This window comes from Falco punctatus, assembly GCF_963210335.1.
Source record: "Falco punctatus genome assembly, chromosome: 6".
In the NCBI taxonomy this organism is placed as follows: Eukaryota; Metazoa; Chordata; class Aves; order Falconiformes; family Falconidae; genus Falco; species Falco punctatus.
Window position 1 is genome coordinate 18,541,861 of NC_137585.1, and position 20,540 is coordinate 18,562,400.

Sequence of the window (20,540 nt, forward strand, 5' to 3'; positions counted from 1 at the left end):
AACAGTTTTGAGGAGATCCAGGTTGTGCTTTTCACAAATCTGACAAGCTCTGGAACACAGCTGGAAAACTGATGGAGGAAAAAACCCACCAAAAAACTGCATGGGAAGAGGACGGTATTCCTTTTGTCCATCTCTGTACACTCTGCTCTGGTTCCTATATTAAAAAGCTAGTCTTCCATGTCTACGGATGGGAACAAACTCTTCCAGCTGCTTATGCAGAGCAGGCAGGAAAAGTAGCTCCCTCTGATCTCAGCTGTCCAAACCAGACTAAATGCAATGTGTGATGCATAATAAGCATAATACATGCTACTTTGTCTAATAGTAGGGTAGTGAACTGGGGACCTCCTGGAACACTGCACAAGTGTTTCTCTATTTCACATTAATGTACTTTGGGTCTGAGAAGTGTGACCAATTCACGTGTCCTGTGGTTTTGGCACTCAGAGATACCTAACCCACACCAACCAGGTGCTACCAACGCATACACTGGTGTTTGTGGGTCAAGTTCCCAGGCTGGCCAAGTTCAGCCTTCAGATGCATCAAGAGTACAAAATGTGCAGAGAGTAGGTGGATCTAGGTTTCTCTTTAAGCAGCAAGGGTCCGGGGACTCATAAACAACGTCAGCTGGGGGTGTGGGCCGGACCGATGAGCAGTCTGGAAATCCCTGACACTCTGCACCCCTTGGCTGGCAGGGCTGAGCTCAGTTCCTGCTAAAACCACAGTGGTTGTGCTCCAAAAGCACGAAGAGTGTAGGATTATAAAGGAGATGACTTCACTGATGAGATCTGGACTCCACCCTCCTTTCTCCATGGGGGGTGATAGCTGCCGTGTGAATGACTGCAAGTTCCCTGCAACCCGACATGGTCTGGACATGATCAGTGACCTCATGGGCTTATTACTGCTTCTTACTTCACTTGCATTTTTTCACTTGCGTTTTTTCATTTATCCATCCAATATTTTAATTCTCTCAGTATTTCTTAAGCTACCCTTGGGTCCTATTATCAGCAAAAAGAAGGGGAACTAAGAATAATTTTGCTTACTCTGCTAGGGTAGAGGTCAGTCTTTGGCAGCAAAGATGTTTGTAGTTCTACTAATACAAAAATTACTTTAAAAAAGGGCAATTAATCAGATTGCATATGTCCTAAACAAAATGTGAGCTCATCTGCAACACCCCCTGTCTAAACAGGTCTGTTTCCTGGTAGACCTTTGAGGGGACATAATGGCTTACTGTAAGAATGGTCATAGACCACATGTAGGGAAAGGAAGAGCCGAAAAAATCCAGCAGTCCCTATATACTAGACTGTTCCTCAGGGCAGCAGCTAGAGCAATGCATGTGAAGGAGTCCAAGGAACAACACTGATGCAACGCCTACATTCTTAGGAGCAGCATGCTGAGAGATGGGAATGAATCGTTCAAGCGGTGCTAGAACTCCTGCCCATGCTCTGTGGAGTAGGACCATTTGGACAACCTTGGACCACATTCAGACAACAGGAATGCATGGAAATAATGCATGGAGAGAAGGGAAACCTCCTCTGTGGCTCAGCTGTGACCAGAGAAAGAGAGACTAGAAATTGCTTGCTTCTCTAGGGTACCCAGTTTTAATTCGGGCTCAGTTAACCAGTGTCCTCACAACAGGAATTAAGGGTGCATGTCAATAAAAGTGAATGAGCATCTACAACTTGGGTAGGTCAATAAACCTTTCATAAATAAATCACTAGAGTTGCTTCCATAACATGTAGCAGCTCAGAAATTACATGCTTCGCTTTCAAGAGCTACACAGTTAAGGGAGCCATTGACAACCTAGGGATGCGTGAACCAACTGAATTAATAAAGGAATACTTAGTATGCTTACTCAAATCAGCGCGGATCAGAGCAGCATACCTAAAGTCTGCCCTTTCATGCCTCTGCCTGAGTTGTAAGGAAACCAGAGCTCTGCGTTTGTGAGACCAGCATGCTTTTCTGAGAAACTAGGCGTGCAGTCACATGAACTTTCTGTCTTTTGCTGGTTTTACATTTTTAAATAACGTTTTACACTGTGCACTTTGCTGTTCAAGCACAGAAAGGAGGCAGCACAGATATACCCTGAGGGTGAGTTTTGTGCCCTGCAATTAGTACCGTGCAGTTGTAAGGTAGCAGGTAAGCCTGCATGTAGCTGCTATACCCTGCCTACAGCCATGAAGGAGTACTGCAGGGATGAGAAGAGGAGCATTTAGGAATGACAAGCGTGCCTCGTTTCCTAGTGAATTAATTATCACAGGGATCTGTAACCAGCAAGTTGATTCAGTAAGCAAAACAAAAAATGAGTGAAAACTGTTGGATGGCAGTGCCACCATTTTAGTTCCAGCTGTAAAAAGCCTTGACTCTACAAAAACCCTCCTCACTTTCCAGAGGAGAGAACAAAAAAAAAAAAAAAAAAAAAAAGAGAAGCAACACCTAAACCAACAATGAAGTGCCCCCACACCACAGACACACTTTCGTGGAGCTCAGAGCCTGCTACATCGGCAGCAGGGCAGGGGGCTACACCTCCTCAGAGGGCCTTTAGGTGTTCACATGGAGAGGGGCTGTGGGTGTGAGGTAAAGCAGGTGGTGGCAGGTGGAGGCCACATCAGGGAGCAGTGAGGAGAGGTTTCATGTACGTTATAGCATGGTCTCCCAGGCACTCCCTGCCCCCCCTCCCCCAAATCAGGTCTCTCAGAGTTTCCACCTGGACCCTCCCTCTGGGAAGCCCGTGGGCAGCTGCTGGGGTGACCCTCAGTACCGGTGAGGGTCTGGTGGTTGTTCCGCTCCCGGGGGCAGGGGTGTGTGGCCCGGCCCGGGTGAGGCGCCGGGAGAAGCAGCAGCGGGAGGCAGGCACGTGTCAATCAGCAGCTGGCATTGCGGTATCATTAGGCAGAAGAGGTTAAAAATAGGATTTTGCAATCTAGCGAGCGGAAATATCAACCAGATGGCAGAGGAAGGAAAGAGATGCTATTCCCAACCTCTAGGTAAGGATTTTTGTTAAATCATTAAGTATCAGAAAGCTGGAGAGGAAGGAGGCTCTATGCAGCACTGTGCCAGCAGGGCACAGCGAGGTCCGTGAGCCTGAGCATTCTCAGGGGGTCGATGTCTGCCTGTGCCCTGTGGTGTGGGTCACAGGGGCTCCTGTGGTCCTACTAAATGTGTGATAGAAGTGTGAGATGCAGCAAGCAACTTCCAGCTGCTGGGGTGGGGCACCATGTCCACCATGTGTGGTGGCTGTGTGGAGCTGCACTGAGGGAAGGAAATGGCGTCCTTCTGCTTGCTCGGTGTCTGTGGGCACTGTGCTCAGGCATGAAGTTTGGCTTTCACCTGAGGTGTGTGGGTGGCTTTTTGGCCAAATACTGGTAGGCCTGAGGCTCTCAGGTCAGGTGCCTCTCATGTTGTGTGCGGGTATGTTACGGAGAAAGGCTTTGCTGGGGAGCCCCAGGGCTGGGTCGCAATGGCAGCACAAGCCTGCAGCCAACTAAATGTTGCCTAAGGGAAAACTCAGGTTGCTCTTTGTGTTGCAAGTTGATAGTGACTTATCCTTGGCAAAGGATCAGCTGCTTGTACTGGTGGTGCTACTGGGTCATGGCGGTCTTGCAAGGACATCCCCTTTCGCTGGAAGGAGCGTGGTCTGGCCTGCTCCGTGCCCCAGCTAGGACAGCCTGCTGCTTTGTACCAGGCTGAACGGGCCTATGGCAGCCTAACTGCCTGGCTGAAATTAAACCTGCACCCACTGCCACGGCAAAGGACATGCCTTCTGTGCTTGCTTCCCCTTCTCCCTCCCTCACCTCTCACCCTGAGGCCGCATGTTCTTAGCTGCAGTGCTTTTTGTTAAGCAGTGAGTAGATCCAAAAAGCTATCATGGGATGAGGGTAATTTTCTTATCCAGTCTAATTTGTGTTTTAAATTAAAGTTCCCATGTGAAAATTTGGATCTAGCATTTATGTTAAGTAAATCTTTGGAATACGGAAGTATTTTATGTAATAGGAAGAGGTGAAAAAGGAAATTACTGTGTGTTAACTCCATTATAGCATGTTGTAGCTCTACATCATTCAGACACTCCACTGTCACTTCCCCCGCCCCTCCCCAGTATGCAATAACATACATAGCCATGATGTGAACTGCTCAAACGGTGGGGGGACAAGGCTGTTCTGGGACTCGTTAACTGTGCAAAAGGGTCACAGGCAAAAAGAGCATGATAAATTAGATGGTATTTTGAACGTACTTCTTACGGCTTTCTTTCTTTTAGTTTATAATGAATTTGCTCTATACAAGTAAAGCTGTAGAGTTGTGTGTGAAAAGGTGCTCTGATGAAATGAGTGTTGCCTAATGGAATCAATACAAAAATATCTGACATTAATTTTCCAGCTACTATGACGGAAAACAGTAGAAGGAGGAGGATCCTCTTGCAGATGAGCAAACCCTATGACTCCTTCAGTTATCCCCCACTTAAAAGCTATCAATTTAGAGCTGTCCTGTGTATTGCCCTGTGAATTGAACAAGCCTTTTCAGTCTTTAATTAAGGGTGACAAACTCTTTGAACATCACAGCATTCATCTGTTCATGTGTGGAAAGCCTCGTGTAACAAAAGAATTTAATCAAACTACAAGCCTAATAAAGACTACATTGCCTGAACTAAATGATGTTATTGCTGCTGCAGCTCATAGTTTTACATTTAAAAAAGCGGGTCAGAGTGTTCATTCATCTTGATTAGCAATGCCAACCTAATTACTTCTGGAGGAAACAGTAATTAGCTGGAGTCTCACCTCATTAATCATGACATTCTTCTAGCAGACTATTTTTATCTGATAAATGGCTTGGATTGGAACAAGGTGTATATTTGAATTCTAGTTAATTGTACACAGCTTGCTGCATAACATTTCACATTTTTATCATTTAACCGCTTCCTTTCTGTGAACCTCTCAGCCATTTTTGCAGGCTGTTCATGTTGAATAAAAGGTGAATGGCCCACATAAGATATGTCAGATTTAATTACAGATAGAAGGAACTGAAGGTGTGTTCCAACAGCAGGGAAATAGTGGAGCCCCTGCCTGCACAGGAGACTACAGAGATCTTTCCCTAGGCAGAAACCGGTACACAGTTACTATTGCACAAATGCTGATGCTGGTTACTCTTTACAGAAGCCTGGGCCAAGATTTTCAATGGGGATTGATGATTAAACAATCATTGCTCTTAAAGCCAAAGTTCTTGGAGGTATCACCATTTAGGCATCTTGAAGCCAGTGCAACTAAATTGCCGGTCGCTTCTGACAATGTTGACTGTTTTATGGTTTCAAAATTTGTATTTTAGAAACTTAAAGTATGCACTTAATAAAACCAATGAGGAAGCATGTTCTGTTTTTTTGCGGGGGAGGTTTTTTTTTGAAAAGTTGCTTTAAACAACAGAGATACTTTTTAATTTTTACAAAGCATGTTTGCCTTATCTATCTGAACTGGAAGGAAAGAGCCTGGAAGCCACAATTCCAGATTTGGTTTTCTAATAAAACTAACAAGTTCTAATTTTCTAGGGAGGATGATTACAAATGTGTTAGTCTGGGAAGATCAGATTTTCAGAGGTAGTAAAATAAATGGATGTTTGGATGCATGCTTCTAAAACATATGCCCATTGTATCCCTATTACTGGTCTACCATGAAGAAAGTTCTTCTGCATGACGTAATGTTTTATATATTGTTTTTAATGGTGAAATAAAGGGTTTATGTTTTCATTAGCTACTATCTATCCTTTTCAACAAGCAGTATGTTAACCTGAGACAAATGACAGAAGATTGACAGAAAATCTTATGAAAATTGAAAGTTACTCTTTCATTTTTAGGTAACAAGTATTGTTAAGTTTATACTTGGCATTAGTTGCATGCAATATTTTACATTTTCAAAGCATGCAAATGTTAACATCAGCTTTTCATTTACTTTGCATAAATGGAGAAATTGGCTGTATCTTAGAAGTCAGTGTTCTAGAAGTGGCTTACCCCTCCATAATAAAGTAAGTTTACTCTTACTAATAGAAATGGGAACTACTAGCTATTTCTGAATGCTTTCTGCAGGAATGTTTAGCTGTAGCTGCTCCACTGACTGAGCTGCAAGCCAGCAGCCATTGGGGTACTGTTGGAACTTCCCAATAAAAGAACAGATATTATTGACAATTTTTAAGAAACAATCAAATAATTTTCATTTTAGTATTAAAAAAATATAGTCTTCATTTGATGCAAATATGTTTTTTAAAAGTTTTCTTTGCATCCTCTTTCACTGTCTTTCAACTACAAAAAGAAAATGAAACAAACAAACAAACAAGATGAGAAAATGCAGTGTCCTTAAAATTAAATAAACACACACCACCCAAATCCTGAAAATCATATTTGTAAAAAACATACTTAATGCATATGCTTTCTACCCAGAAAAAAATTTTATGTAAACCACAACTTTCAGTCTAAAAAGATGTCAAATTACAATCAGATCTACACAGTCCTGGTAGTCCTGATACAGCAAAAAGCTTCTTAATTTCTCTGGTATAAGAACCCATGCATTTTTGTCGACGTGAAATATCTGCAGAAAAGAGGTGTATTGCACACATACATATACAACTTATGAGTGACATTTTGATATTAAAATTATTAATTTAAAAGTCTGTTTCTATAACTGGTATTGTTTCTAATCAACTTTGTTATTAGGAACCAATATGCTCTAGGCTGATATCTTTGATCGTAGGTCCTGGTTACAGTGTTATGCTAGAGGCAGTACTTGTCAGTTGTTAGAAATGTAGGAGTTTTGCTAATGAGTATGTACTTACAAATTAACACAACCTTAGTAAATCTCTAATGAAAATCATAGACTTGTTTGCCTGCATATTATTTGTGTAGGTATCACTAATGTCTCATAACTTCAGTCGTAGATCACTTGTTATCCAGAGAAAATTACTTTCTGACTCCTAATAGGTTAGAAGGAATACATACTAAGTTTTTAATATTAAAGTGGTACTTTTCTTCTGATATCTCAAAGGAATTTATAAACGATTAAGCCACTCTTGCTCTTCTTCTGATAGAGGCTGGCATTACCATGTCTGGCTTAGAAGGGGAACTGAAACCTAAGTTGGCTAAGGACAACTTTCTCAAACGGAGGTTAGTATATAGGGCTCAGAATAACCAACCTTGACTGTAACTACAGATCAAAACCTTTGTAATCTTACATTTGAGCTTTGTGATTTACCAAGTGAGTCGACTGCAGAGCTGAGAGTAGAATACCAAAGTCCTTGTTATCAGCTCTCTTTCCCAATGATGAGATACCAACTCAAGCTTTCCTCTTGCTATAGCCCTCTCCACTTCCAGAATAAATTCAACCAAAGACTCTTCAGTCCAAGCGCCAAGCTGGCGTGGTGTCACAATACAGCACTATTTCTCACACTGAAATCCATAACAAAGGGAACCGAGCCTCAGTTGTGGTGTTTCATTGATGAGTGTGCTGCAGAGAAGTGGGGAATGACAGCCAGCTGTTTGGCTTACCAATCTTTGTGACTTAGGTGGTATGAGATATGGAGAAGAAAGCCCTTTTTGTTGGCTGGTTTGAGCATGCAAAGCTAGCATCCTGTGCATTGGTGGGCACTGTGGGGAAGGGGCCAAAGCAGCCACAGGAAGAGTGGGACAGTCCAGCTTACAGCTCTGGGGGCTTTGGTACATCCTGCTGCCCCCTGCCCACTGCTGCAGACCTGTAAATAGCACTTAAGGTGATCTCCAAATTTCTTATTTCAGTTCTTTGTAATTTGTCTTGATTCCCTTCTGGGAAGCATGCAGTAGAAAACACTCCCACCATCCTAGTATTCTTCTGGTCACAGGATACAAGTGACATTTTTTGCTGGTATGTTATATGGGACATTAGAAGCCTGTGTCTATCCAGCCCCTTGTCACCTCAATTGTAACACCTCATTTATAACATGTGGTCCCAGGCTCAGGTATTACAGTCTCCCATAGGCTCTGCCAGGGTCTCATCTTGTGTTTGGTTTGAAAGGCTTTTTAGAATATCTGAGGGTAAACCTTCAAAAATTAAAATTCAATGACAAATGCCACAAAAATATTCAAAATTGCTACTGCTTCATAACCAAAAGATACAAACAAATACAGAGTTTCTAGATGACAAGAGAGAAGGAATAGTCTGGGCTTATAAGCAAGGGTAAGGAACCTGAGTGGCAAAATTTCTATCACTGTTCATACCCTCCGATAGCTCTGTCCTTCAGGCTAAAATAGACTACATGGCCATTGAGGGAATCCTGCAGGTATTTACTCTTGCCCATTCCCATAGCTGAAAAGAAACCCAACAGAAACTGCAGCAAACTTTTGAGCAATTTCATTCTTTTTTTTAAAACTATTGTTCTGGTTTTTTGTGTTTTGTTTTTTTTTTTTTTTTTTTTTTTCTTCTAGCAGCATAATAAGGTAGAAAAAATATAGTACCGTGAGCAACTAGTTTGTGGGAAAAATAAATCACAATGTAGAGGCAGGGTGACTGTGCATTAAAAATGTGGATGTCCTCCAGGTATAACCATGCATCGGCATGATGGTAATCAGACTTTCACTGTAAGACACTCTTCTGGAAAAGACAAGTTATGTGATATTTCTGCTTGCTGAAGACTAACATGTGTCTCCTAATTTTATACTGGTTTGAAGTTACCTAACACACATCAGAAAATACACATAGTAAAACAGATATTTAAAAAGTTTCTAACACTTTTTGAAATAAGATCTAAGGCACAACCTTATGATTGAAAGATTAAATCCTGTCCTAGCCAGTAAAAATAGATTAAAAAAATGTGGAACTATTTTAAGCACAGTGTTGGCTGTACTAGACAATTTTAGTTAGGTCTGTGTCTCAGTCTTGTCAGAGATTAGCATAGTCCAGAAGGCTGCAGTCAGTACGCCAAAAATCATAACAGCAGGGGTGATAAAAAAAAAGTATTAAAAAATTAATAGAAAGCCAATGTCTACAAATAAAATGAGACAGTAAACCTGTACCTGGAATCTAGAAATAAGATAAAGATAAAACTTGGAAACTTGTTACAGATGAAAAATAGAGGAAACTCTAAAGGACAGCATCCAGTCCTGTTGAATGCAGTGGGAATTCTGCCACTTTCATCTTTTTGGCCAGGATTTTTTTCATACAGAATAGACCCCCAGCTGGCACATGCTGTTGCAGTTTGATGGTTTTCCATGGAATTATGACAGCTTTTTAACAATGTAGAATGGACTTGATTCGTGGCTTTGCACCTTCTGCAGTTCTTCATATCGACATGAAGAAGTTGGAGCACTGAAAATTTTATGGTAGAAAGAAAAAGTGAGATCCCCTTGTTGCTGTAATGGCTTTCACTGGCAACAGAAAAAAAAAAATATTAGGCTGAGCTTTGAATGCTTGTTACTTTTATTTTTCCTCTTTATTTTCTGTTTGCTTGCTTTTATGTACGGGATTTAGAAAACAAATTTGTGAAGAATTTGCAGGCGATCTCTGAGGTCTTGTTAATCACTAGTGGTATCTAAACTGAAAATATCACCACACAGGAACATCCATGTTGTAATGGCCTCATCTATGAGCAGACCCTCACAGTGTACATACTTAGGAAATAAATGTGTATAAAAAAAAATCTCAGTCCCAAAGTCTTTACAGTTGCAGTCCAAGAGAAGAGACATGGATGTGTTCAAAGAATTTGCAAGAACAGAAAAGCTCAGTATCTATGAGCTTAGATTTATGCAGCTGAGGCTGCAGTCAGAAGTAACTGATTTTTAATGTAACGACTTTTGAAAATATGCAACAGTTGGAGAAGAGAATTTTTTCAGTCTGGACTTCTGAAATCCTGAGGACCTATTACCACCCATTTCTGGTGTTGCACCACTGTTCTGAGGACTGAAACAATCATTTCATGTTAGGCGCCATTTCTGGAGGGCATGTTGTTATACCACAAACTGCCAGAGCAATTCCTGGTGATTGTTTCTCTTTGTAATAGTATATCTTGGTTCAGGCTTTTTCTCTGTGAAGTTATGTATATTTTCATTTTTTCCAAGAGGTAGTGCTGCTGCTATTGATTTGTCTCATATGCGAAATGTTTCTGTATGTCTTTTCTCTTTCTGACTAAGAAGCACCTCAGAGCCTCTGCCTTACATTTGAATTTTGGCTTGATTTGGTTATTCTATTCATTTGTAGACAGTATACTGTAATTATTCTTTGCCCCAGGGGTTGGTTTGTACTGAGTCACTGAAGCTGAATAGCCCTTCCTTATGCGTATTTTCTTTGCAGATATAATTTGCTCACTTGATTTATTAGTGTGTTTATGCTACTTATGTTTGATCTTGATTATAAAAAAGCACTCATTGTTGCCCTGAGTTATAGATAAAGCATGGCATCCATTGACCAGCTTAATTTAAAGTGTAATTTTAGACAGATCTAGTAAATAGGTAGAAGTGTTGTAGGCTGACGTGCTCTAAATGAACACCTTTTGCTTGGGTTTTAGCATGCTAAAGAATGTGTACAAGACCAGTACTCTTGTGCTGTTTGGTTAGCTACTGCAAACTTGGTTGCTGTTGACAGTGTGCCCATGTTTGCACCATAAAAGCACATGGTAAGGAATGAGTGGGACTGAAGATCTGAAGGAAACCATACTTTAATCAATACACCAGGCAGCCCTGCAGGGCTTTGCATTTGTTTAATCTGTTTTGCAAAAATTGGTCTGAGGCTGTGGTTTGATGTGCAGCAGCTTTGCTTGCGTCTGCCAGAGCTAGACCTCAGTGCTTGCTGCTGGTGTTCTGCCTTTCCCCAGCAGCCACTCCAGCCAGAGCAGGGTCCTGCTCTCTCCTTTTGCTGCATCTGGGGCTTGTGAGAGCCCACTACCCTGAAAAAAGCATTATCTTTTTTCTTTTGGCTGAGTCAGTTTTCTGTGAGGTTAGTGATGTACATTGGCTCCTGGAAGGGGTCTGAGGGCCTACAAAAGTAATGGGAGATGGGCAATAACATATGGGAGTGGGGGAGAAAGGGCAGTGACACTTTTGGGTGGAAGCCTGCCCTCCCTCGATGGCAGCAGTAAGCTGCTAGATCAGCTCAACATGTTACTACTGTAACTTCATCCCAAGTTAGTGCTGGGCCAGGTCAGCAGGTGCTCAGCACCTGGTTGAGGCTGGTGGTACTTCACTGCTTAAAAATCTAGCACTGTGAAAGGATCCCCAGACATAGGAGAATCAGGATCATATGGCTGGAGTGCAGCACTGGGAGTTAAATTCTCCTGTGAGACAACTCTACTGAGTTCCAGAAACAACCTTGACCTGGTGAGCCTGTCTCTTGCATGCAGTAATGCTGCCTCAGGCAGCTGTGGCCTCTTTGCAGGACTGGAGCAGCAGGAAACAAGAGGAGCAAAAATGAGGATGAGGCTCAGCAAGTATGGATTTATGTCTTTGTACACATCTGGTATAACTAAATCTTTGTGTGCAAGGCACATGCGATTTTGAAGTGTCAATTTGACTTCAGGTAACATTCAATAATCTCTTTATTCCCATTTAAAATCTGGCTTAATTAAAATGTACAGAGTGTTCCCACAATGAGTATTGTTTCTAAGCTGTGTGTCTCTTTCAAAGTCCCAGTATAAACAATCCTGTAAATAGGTAATTAAAGCCATCTGCTTCTTGGTAGCCCAGTTACCTTTGCAGCATCATTTACATTTTTCTCCCCTTTAACTCAGGGAATTAAACTGCCATAAATTTTACTTTAGTGGATAAGCCATTACAAAATAATGCTTGTGGCACATCATTTGTCAAGAAGAAAAGACATTTTCTATTAAATTTCTCTTCCAAATAAAGTGTTCTTCATGTCCACACAAAACTGTGCCTTCATATGATGGATATACCCATAAACTTTAATCCAGTACAAGATACTTAAAATAATGTGGTTACTGTCTGTGATCTTATATTCCTCCTTTTCTATGAAAACACTGCTTTTTATTTTGTCATCAAGGGTAAGTACTAACATCTATGGAGCTATTTTGAGCTAAGGATATGTCTCAGTTTTTCAGACCAATTCACAGAGGAGTAAATGGAAACTCAAATTTTAAAATCATTCTTGGAAATGGATAAAAACAAAGTTCTGCCTTTTGGTCACCTCTTTTCAAGTAAAAGAAAATGAACCTATTTTGCAGCAATCTCATTGATAATGTTATGACTATAGGGAGGAGATTTAAATGCATTGAGGTAGCTGCAGATGTCTAGATTGTACTGCCCAGAGGTACTTGCTGATGCCCTGCAAGAAATGTATTCTCATTAGCATGGATCACACTATGATGTGGACATGGGAGCACACTATGATGATGTGAACACACTGGTGTTGATGGTGAGCTAGTTGTTGGAGCTTAATGCTGGTCTCTGCAAAACACTGAGCTGTGTTGCTACCAAAACAGGTTTTTTTTTCTCTGCTTAGGGTGCGTATGACTTGGGTTGTGTGGCAGGGGTTACTCAATGGGACAAGCCCCATAGCCTGATCAGATGAATCTATGATGGGCAGGCTAAAGTAATTGGAGATAGAAACAGGGTATGGCATTTTGTTCTCCTTTCTAAAGGCCTTCCTGCTCTGGCTGCCCTAGTTCCCATTGGCTTATGGCTTAAGGGAAGGGAAAGGGAGATGATCTCTGGTCTCTTGCATCTTCAGGAGGTGGAAACGACCACCAAGGAGAGAGAAACAGGGACCTCCCCATGCTCTAGCTAGAAACACCAGCAGGAGGAACTTGCACCCTCTGAGGTGCAACCTGAGAGGATGTGGTGAGTTACTTTGTCCCAATAGCAGAGTCTTAATGTTATATCGTGGTCTTTGAAACTTCTGTATGTTATTCTTGTGAGAGGAGATGTGTCATCTTCCCAGCACCATCCCCTCTCTGTATCGTGTGTCATCCCTCCCCCCCGCCCCCGGCCCCTGCCTTCAAAATAGCAAGTTTGCTGCTATTTAGTTACTTGTAAATTCTGGATTGACATTGTAAATACTGGGACATTGCCATATTCCATCTGACTGGTATGTTTAAGAAGTGGAGCCTGCTTAAAAGGGAGAAGAGGCCACTTATCATCACAAAGCATACAGAAACCCGGTAACTGACCTTCATTGGCTTGATGGCAGTTCCTGAAACCTGTCTTCAGAACTGAGCCCAATGCACTTTCAACCACAAAGGAAAGTTATTTGAGCTCTTTAGTCACTTACCTTCTTTTAGAGAACAAAGCCAGCAACATTGTTGCAACATTTGCTATTAAGAGGGTTTATACTGAGGCTGGGAAAAAAACCCCAACCTCACAAGAGGGCAACAAGGTTCTGTTGACCTCTAGTTTTCTTTAAAACTCAAGGCGAAGCTTGCTGGTGAAGGGAGCTGGCTGGACAAACAGGTATAACAAATAACCTGTTGCCACTCTGGGGAGGCAACAGTGGGAAGAATCTTTAGGATTTAGTAATACCATAAATCACAGAATGGTTGAGGTTGGAAGGTCCCTTGAAGATTTTTCCTAGTCCACCCTCTATGCTCAAAGCAGAGCCAGCTAAAAAAGGTTACTTGGGACTGTGTCTGGTCAGATTTTGAGTATCTCCAAGGATGGAAACTCCACAGCTTCTCTGGAAACCTCTCCCAGATAGTGATCAACCTAGTGCTAGAAAAACAACAACAGAACTGCTTATATTTAAATGTAATTTTTTGTGTTTCACCATGCCCTTTGCTTCTTGCCTTTTCACTGGATGCTACTGAGAAGTGTCTAGCTTGGTTTTCTTTACTCACCTTACCAGGTATTTACACAGATTGCTCAGATCCACTGCCACTCCCTCAAGCTGCCTTTCCTCCATAGGGGAGCAGTCCCAGCTCTTGGATTTACCTTGTACAAGAAGGTGTTCCACTCCCTTAATCCTATCCTTTTGCTGGACTTGCTCCTCTAAATCTATATCTTTCTTGTACTGGGGAGCCCAGAACTGGACCCAGAACTCCAGATGTGGCCTCACTAATGCTGTGCTGAGGAGGAAGCATCACTTCCTTCGATCTGCTGGCCACATTGTGCATGCAGCCCAAGGTGCTGTTGGCCTTTTTGCAAAGGACCATTCATTGCTGGCACCTGGTAAAGTTGTTTACCAGGACCCTAAGCCTTTTTCTGCAGATCTGCTTTTCTGCTGGTTTGTCCTTAACTCTGTACTGGTGTATGGGCTTATTTCTCCTCAGGTGCTGGAGGACTTTGCATTTCCATTTGAACTTAATGAGGTTCCTCTCTGTTGATTTCTCTTGCCTCTCAAGGACGTTGTGAATGGCAGCACAACCATCTGGTCTATCAACCACTCCTCACAGTTTTGCATCAACTGTAAGCTTGCTGAGGGCAGTGTGCCCTATCAGCCCGGTCATTAATGAAGAGATTAAACAGTATTGGCCCCAGTACTGACCTCCATGGGGCACTGCACTAGTGACTGGTCTCCATCTGGATTTTGAGTTGCTGACTTTGATCCCCTGAGCCCAGCAGTTTGGCCAGGTTTCAGTTCACCTCACTGTCCATTTATGTGGCATGTACTTTATCAATTTGTCCAAGAATTTTATGGGAGACATTGAAAGCCCTATATAAAGAAGCTACTTTCCTTCTTTTTCATTCAATATGTTTTTTCAGAAAAGGAAAAGTCTGTTTTGTATGAAGTAGGAATAATCCACTTCGCTCAGGTGCTAAGATGGGAGTACTCAGAATCTGAATAAGCTAATAGAGTGCTACTTTCTGTGACCATGTAAGGGGCAATTGGGTGGGGTGGCTACAAGAACAGAACTACACCACCCGGTGATGATCTAAAATTTTGTATGTGATGTGAATTGAAGTTTTGTTTTGGTTTTGGTTTTTGTTTGTTTGTTTGTTTGTTTGTTTGTTTGAAATGTGCAAAGCTTGTTCCCTGACTTGCTCACTCCGCATACTTGCATGGATCAGAGTCTCTACCAGTTTAGACCAACATCACAGATGCAGGGGAGCAGGACCGTTGCTCCAGTGGTTTGATGTGTTTGGTCTCAGCCAGTGCCCTGATTCCTACATGTAGTGAGTCCACTTCAGGCTCAGCCTTCTGAATGACACGCATGTGGATGGTATCCCCCTTGCTCCATGGCTGTTGTCTTGGGTATATATTGCTTTCTGTAATAGATTGCTGGCATAACCCACCAATAGCTTTGCTGATTATGCAGCCCCAGCTCAAAGTCTTTGACTTTCTCCATACTTAGGGACGTACAAGGCTCCTCTGTGGTATCTATCACTCCTTGGTCTTTGGCCCAGATGTGGTCCAAAAAGTGTGAAGTTAGTTATGTAAAAAGCTCATCTAGCGCTTGCTTTTCCAGCTCATACCAGATTAGACTAGTCAGTTAGAGGTTGGCTGATGCAGTCAAGGTCTCATTTGTTTGGGTGGCACTTTTGGGTAAGCAATATCCTGTAACAGTCTGTAAGCCAGAATGTGCAGCTGCTGTACCTGTAGTGCCTATAGGTCCTTATGTGGCAGAGATTGTAGAGTAGGAAATACACCATGCATGGATTCAATAATACTACCATGCATGCGAGTGAAGCAGTGTTGTTGCAATCCTTCCTCTAACAATAAGGACTGGAATCTTCCAATTTTTCTCTTGCCTGTTTGTTTTTGAGCTATGATTTTGCTACCAACATGCTGGGTCACTGTGGCCCATGCCCCCTTCACATTGCCTCTGTTTCTATCTGTAAATTAGACATTATGTTGATTCCTGCTTCTATAAAGTCCTCTAAGATCTGTGTGTGAAGAAGTGCTATTTAAATACTAGGTATTATTAACAATATTTTTAGTATTTTAGAGACGAAAACATGACATACTCTGGTTTTAATTATTTCATGCTGTAGTTTGTTACTGGTACACTTCAGATGAGTTTTTTGTTTTATTCAGTAACTACTTAAGGCACCTTATATGTGATAGTGGGCAACCACCTCTAGGAAAAGAACTCAGTACTGCTAATTATGGTTATTGTCTTAGGATGGTGACATGACAAGGCAGGCTGAATATAGTCTTAACCCTGAGTTAGTAAAACATTCTCTTTAAACAATAATTGGAAAAGTAAGGTTAATTATTTTGATTAAATAAGGAATCCCATAACAATCTTTTATGGGTTTATACAGTTGCATCATTGGGAGTTTTTTAAGACACATGTAGGTTATTATTGTATGACTGAGCCATTAATCCAGCATTTTACAATAATATCCTACATTTGTCTTTTCTGATTATGACCAGTTGAGTTAAATTATACTCTGTTTGCTACACAGGTAATACAAAAGTAGCTTTTGAAGTTACATTTTAAGAGTTTGTTCTTGGATTTTTAGTCTGGTGGTCTTTCTGTTCCATTTTTTTCTGGTTTTTGTTTCTGTTCCATTTTTTTCTGTTCCATTCTATTTTCTGTAAGATACAATGTCTTGCAGGCACTTGGCATTTTGTTTAAAGAAGCCTGACCTTCGTCAGTTCCAGCGTTATGGTTTAGCTTAGAAATAGGTGGGGAAGAAAAAGCCCACCGAGCTAAAAAAATCAAAATGCTTTTGACATTTAACCATAACAGGGAGAGCGACTTGCGGAGGGTGGAGTTTTACCCAGGAGAACAGACTCATCGTTGGCCTTTGCTGCATGTGCAAGGATTGCTTGCAGGGTGCGAGAGAGAGAGAAAAGCGGGGGCAGAGATGAGCTGGTTCAGAGGCTCAGGGGTGGAGCCTCCTCTGAGAAGGAATACTGCCATGGGCCATCAGCAGTCCTTGAAAGGCAGGCAGGGGAAAGTAAATTCCCCACACGGCCCTCCACCGCCCCACCTCCCACTCCTGGCAATTGTAGGATCCGTGTCCTAGAAGCACAATCTGCTTTAAGAGATCAGAGCTCTTCTTACTGGCAGTACAGATAAAGTATTTGTAATGAGGGAGTGAAGGGTGCTCTCCCAATGAATGCCACCTCTTGCTGGAGATGATGGGATTCTAGGAAAGAGCAGGTAGTTTGAGTGGAGGTCCCATGCAGGAGGTGTGATTTTTAAAAGTCAGGAAATCTTCACGGATAGGGAGGAATTTGTGTGCATATGAGCACATTTTTATTTTTGTCAGGCCTGGTAGCATCTTTCTTTTATATTCAAAGCTGAGATACATTGGAAATGTAACCAGGGATATGGTTACCTTAGTGGTATTGGGAGAAGTAATTAGTTCATAATGAAAATTCCTTTGTGAATCTTGCCTCCATTGTTATCCTAACCAAGAACTCTGCTGAGATTGCTACTCAGTTTGAGAGCCACATTTTCAACTGCTATAAATTAGCACAGCTACATGTTTTACAGTGAACGTACTTTTGAATTCATCTGCAGATCTGGCTCGCTTGATTCAGTGATGCTACAAACTTCCTTTGTACAATTCCTGTTTAAGATTTTCTCTCATATTTATAGCCAGAGAATTTGTTTTCTTAATGATATACACAAAAATATACGGGCCAAATTCTGCCTTTATGTTACCTCACTGCAAATCACAGTCATTGTATTGCTGTCAGTAAATTTTATTTGTTATCCAGCTGTGTAGCTGAAAAGAGAGCTTGATCCTGTTTGTAGTTTCCACTGTGGGCTTCTGGAAATATTTTGCTTTGTAACCAGTGAACATTAGCACATTGGTTTAGTAACCCTGAATACAATGGAGCTATGCCTGTTTATACTTATTTGCACCAAATGTGTGTAAAGATTTTTGATATTATTTTAAAACCAAATCACTTATGTTTATATAAATAGAAATGTGATAAATTAAGATCTTGTAAGTGGAAGCTCTGGCTTCTTTGATGAGGGAATATTATTATTAAACTCACTGGTATAAATTGCATTGTCTTCTGTATGTAAGAGAAAAAGACACTTTTTCCAACAGTTCATATTCAACATAATTTTCCACTAAGGAGACTGCAGCAGCTTGCCAGAGTTGTCACACGCCTTGATGTCTTTGAACTTCTTCCTTGGAAGCTGCTGAAATCCTTCATGCAACTGCTCCACTTGGGCATAATCCAGGAAGAGCTTTCTCCAGCTGCTTTGGTTTATTATGTATTGGCTCCCAGAATTTGAGATCACAAGTCAAGCAAAAAGGCTAAATGTAGATGCATACAGAACAGCCGGTGCTCTCTGAGTCTGTGCTCCAGGAAGGCCCCTTGACCTGTTCTCAATGCTAACGTTCCTCAAGTTGCTTTCAAGACTCCTGGGATTTTGGCTGTTGATGATAACAGGCCAAAAAATGTCATGCTGCATTTATAGGACAAAGGAAAAGCAAGCAGTAAAACCCCTCCTTTTCCTCTATATTCACTGTATGAGGAGAGGAGCCCATTCTACATATCCTCCCTCGCAAACTAGAAATGAAGTGCTAAAGCTAAAATCTTGGGACTTGGGGAAACAGGAAAGAGGCAGGCTGAGGTCCAGCACAGTGAGATACACATCTTTGATGCTATAAGACTATCCCTGCTATTGCTTTAGGTCATGCATATCCATTTGTATGCTTTGGATAGTTTTCTGTGCTGCAGATTCAGGGCATTCAAGCTTATCCATGCTTCCTTACGGGAGACAAGCTCCTTCTTTTAATTTGATAAGAAAAACAGTAGCTTATTCCAACAGCAGACCTGTTAGGTAAAGGAATATGATTGAGGTAAATAAGGCTTGTCCAGGTTAGAGTGGGCTCCCTGTTGCTGTAGCTATGGTATGGTGGCTATACGTCTCCAGTCCCTTACTGGCAATGCAGCAGGTGTTTTCTGCCAGGGTACAGCATCTACCACCCATCAGCCTCCAAGTATTGGCACGCAGGCCTGCCTCAGCTTTGCCATCTGAGATTGAGGTTAGTTGGTCTGGATTTTCTTTCTTTCCATCCCTGCATCCCCCTCTTTACCCTACCACTGCTTTGCAGTGGTGTGCTGGGGGATCAGCCAGGTGAAAAGTTAGTAGTTGAGAGAGATGGTATTTGTTCTTCATTGCGTGAGAAATCCAAGTCTGAGGTAGCGCAGAGAAATGTAACAGGAGGGCTAAGGTTGGGGTGGCAATTTCTGGGTGTGGGGCCCCCAGAAGGGAAACACAACAGGGGAAGGCTCTATAGGCACATGTGTGGGTGCTTGCAAGCCAGAAGCCCATTGAGCCCCCACCATGTCTACCTGCAGTTTCACAGGACACCCGGCTGTGCAGGCAAAGAACCGTAAACAAAATCCCAGTGATTTGCAGAGGTGGGACAGGATGGCGACACTGCTGTCAGCTCCAGAAGGGTAAAAAAAAGCACAAACCCTGCATGTACATGGTGGTCCACCGAAGAAGAAACCTCGAGGCACAAGGAGGGCTTTGTGGCCCTTGTCCTCCCTGGCATCACAATGGATCATGGACCTAATAGCTGGACACGAACATTGCTGTGCCCAACAGCTGGATGGACTTCTTGGCACTGCCCATACTCTAGTGTTTCTGAGGGTGAGAGTGTGAAAACTGTTTCATTTCAGTTTTTATAACAAAAAAATCTACTTTCTCTCTTCTGTTGCTGATACAGTGTTGCAGCAGTATTTCCTGCAAAATGAGGACCATCAGGAATGGAAGATGTCAGGATTACAGAGGTCCAAGACTCTGACCTAGTCCAGCTAAATGTTTAGGCAGATGCCTCCTTTTGCAGAAGTGAACAATCCCAATTAATGAAGGAGATTCTTAAGTGCTTTCCTAAAATGCATCCTGCAGGATCAAATACACTTTCTTCCTGGAACTCTGATTTTTTTTTTTCTCTTCATTTTATTCTATCTTTTATGATTTAAGAACAACGCTTGAAAAACAGCTGCTGTGAAGACTTAAAGATCCTCTATAATTCACATGTTCTAAACTCAGCAATCCTAGGATACTTATGTTCTTTTACAAAGCAGGAGGAGGAGGAAAGGACATGCAAAAATCTTTAAGATGCTATTTAAAAAAAAGACTTCAGAGGAAGAGGGAAAATTTTATCCTTTCATAGCTCAGGAAAAATATGCCAGATTTATGCAGATAATCAAACATCTTCTCCACGCTTTTTTTTTAAAGAGATCAGAATGTGATTGCCTCTTTCAGTAACAGCTAAACACTTTATAAGTTGAAAAGCTATTGTCATTTATTTATACATATCATGGGGAAGCTTAGAACAGTTAACCTTAAATAGCGTGTGTACATTTTATATGAGATGTTCTGCTGTTTAGTTATAATAAAGTCAGTGGTTCTTGCTTGTGCTCTTCAGTGAATGGCATTTTAAGTGTAACTGACAGAAGGGAAGAGTCATGCGTAATTCTTGCAAAAAATCCTGCCTTGTTATTGAGTAGAATTGAGGAGCTTTATACACAGTGATTTTTTTCTTTTGTTTGTTTGGTTTGTGTTTTTTTTGTTGTTGTTGTTGTTAAACCTTTTATATAGTATGTGAAGCAGGTCTGTCTTTGAGCCAATATCCCCCGTGGGAATGGTGGTATTTTCTGACTATATGAGGGAGTTTTACATGGGGCATCTCTCCATCCTAGTCTGACCTGCTAATTATTGCAGTT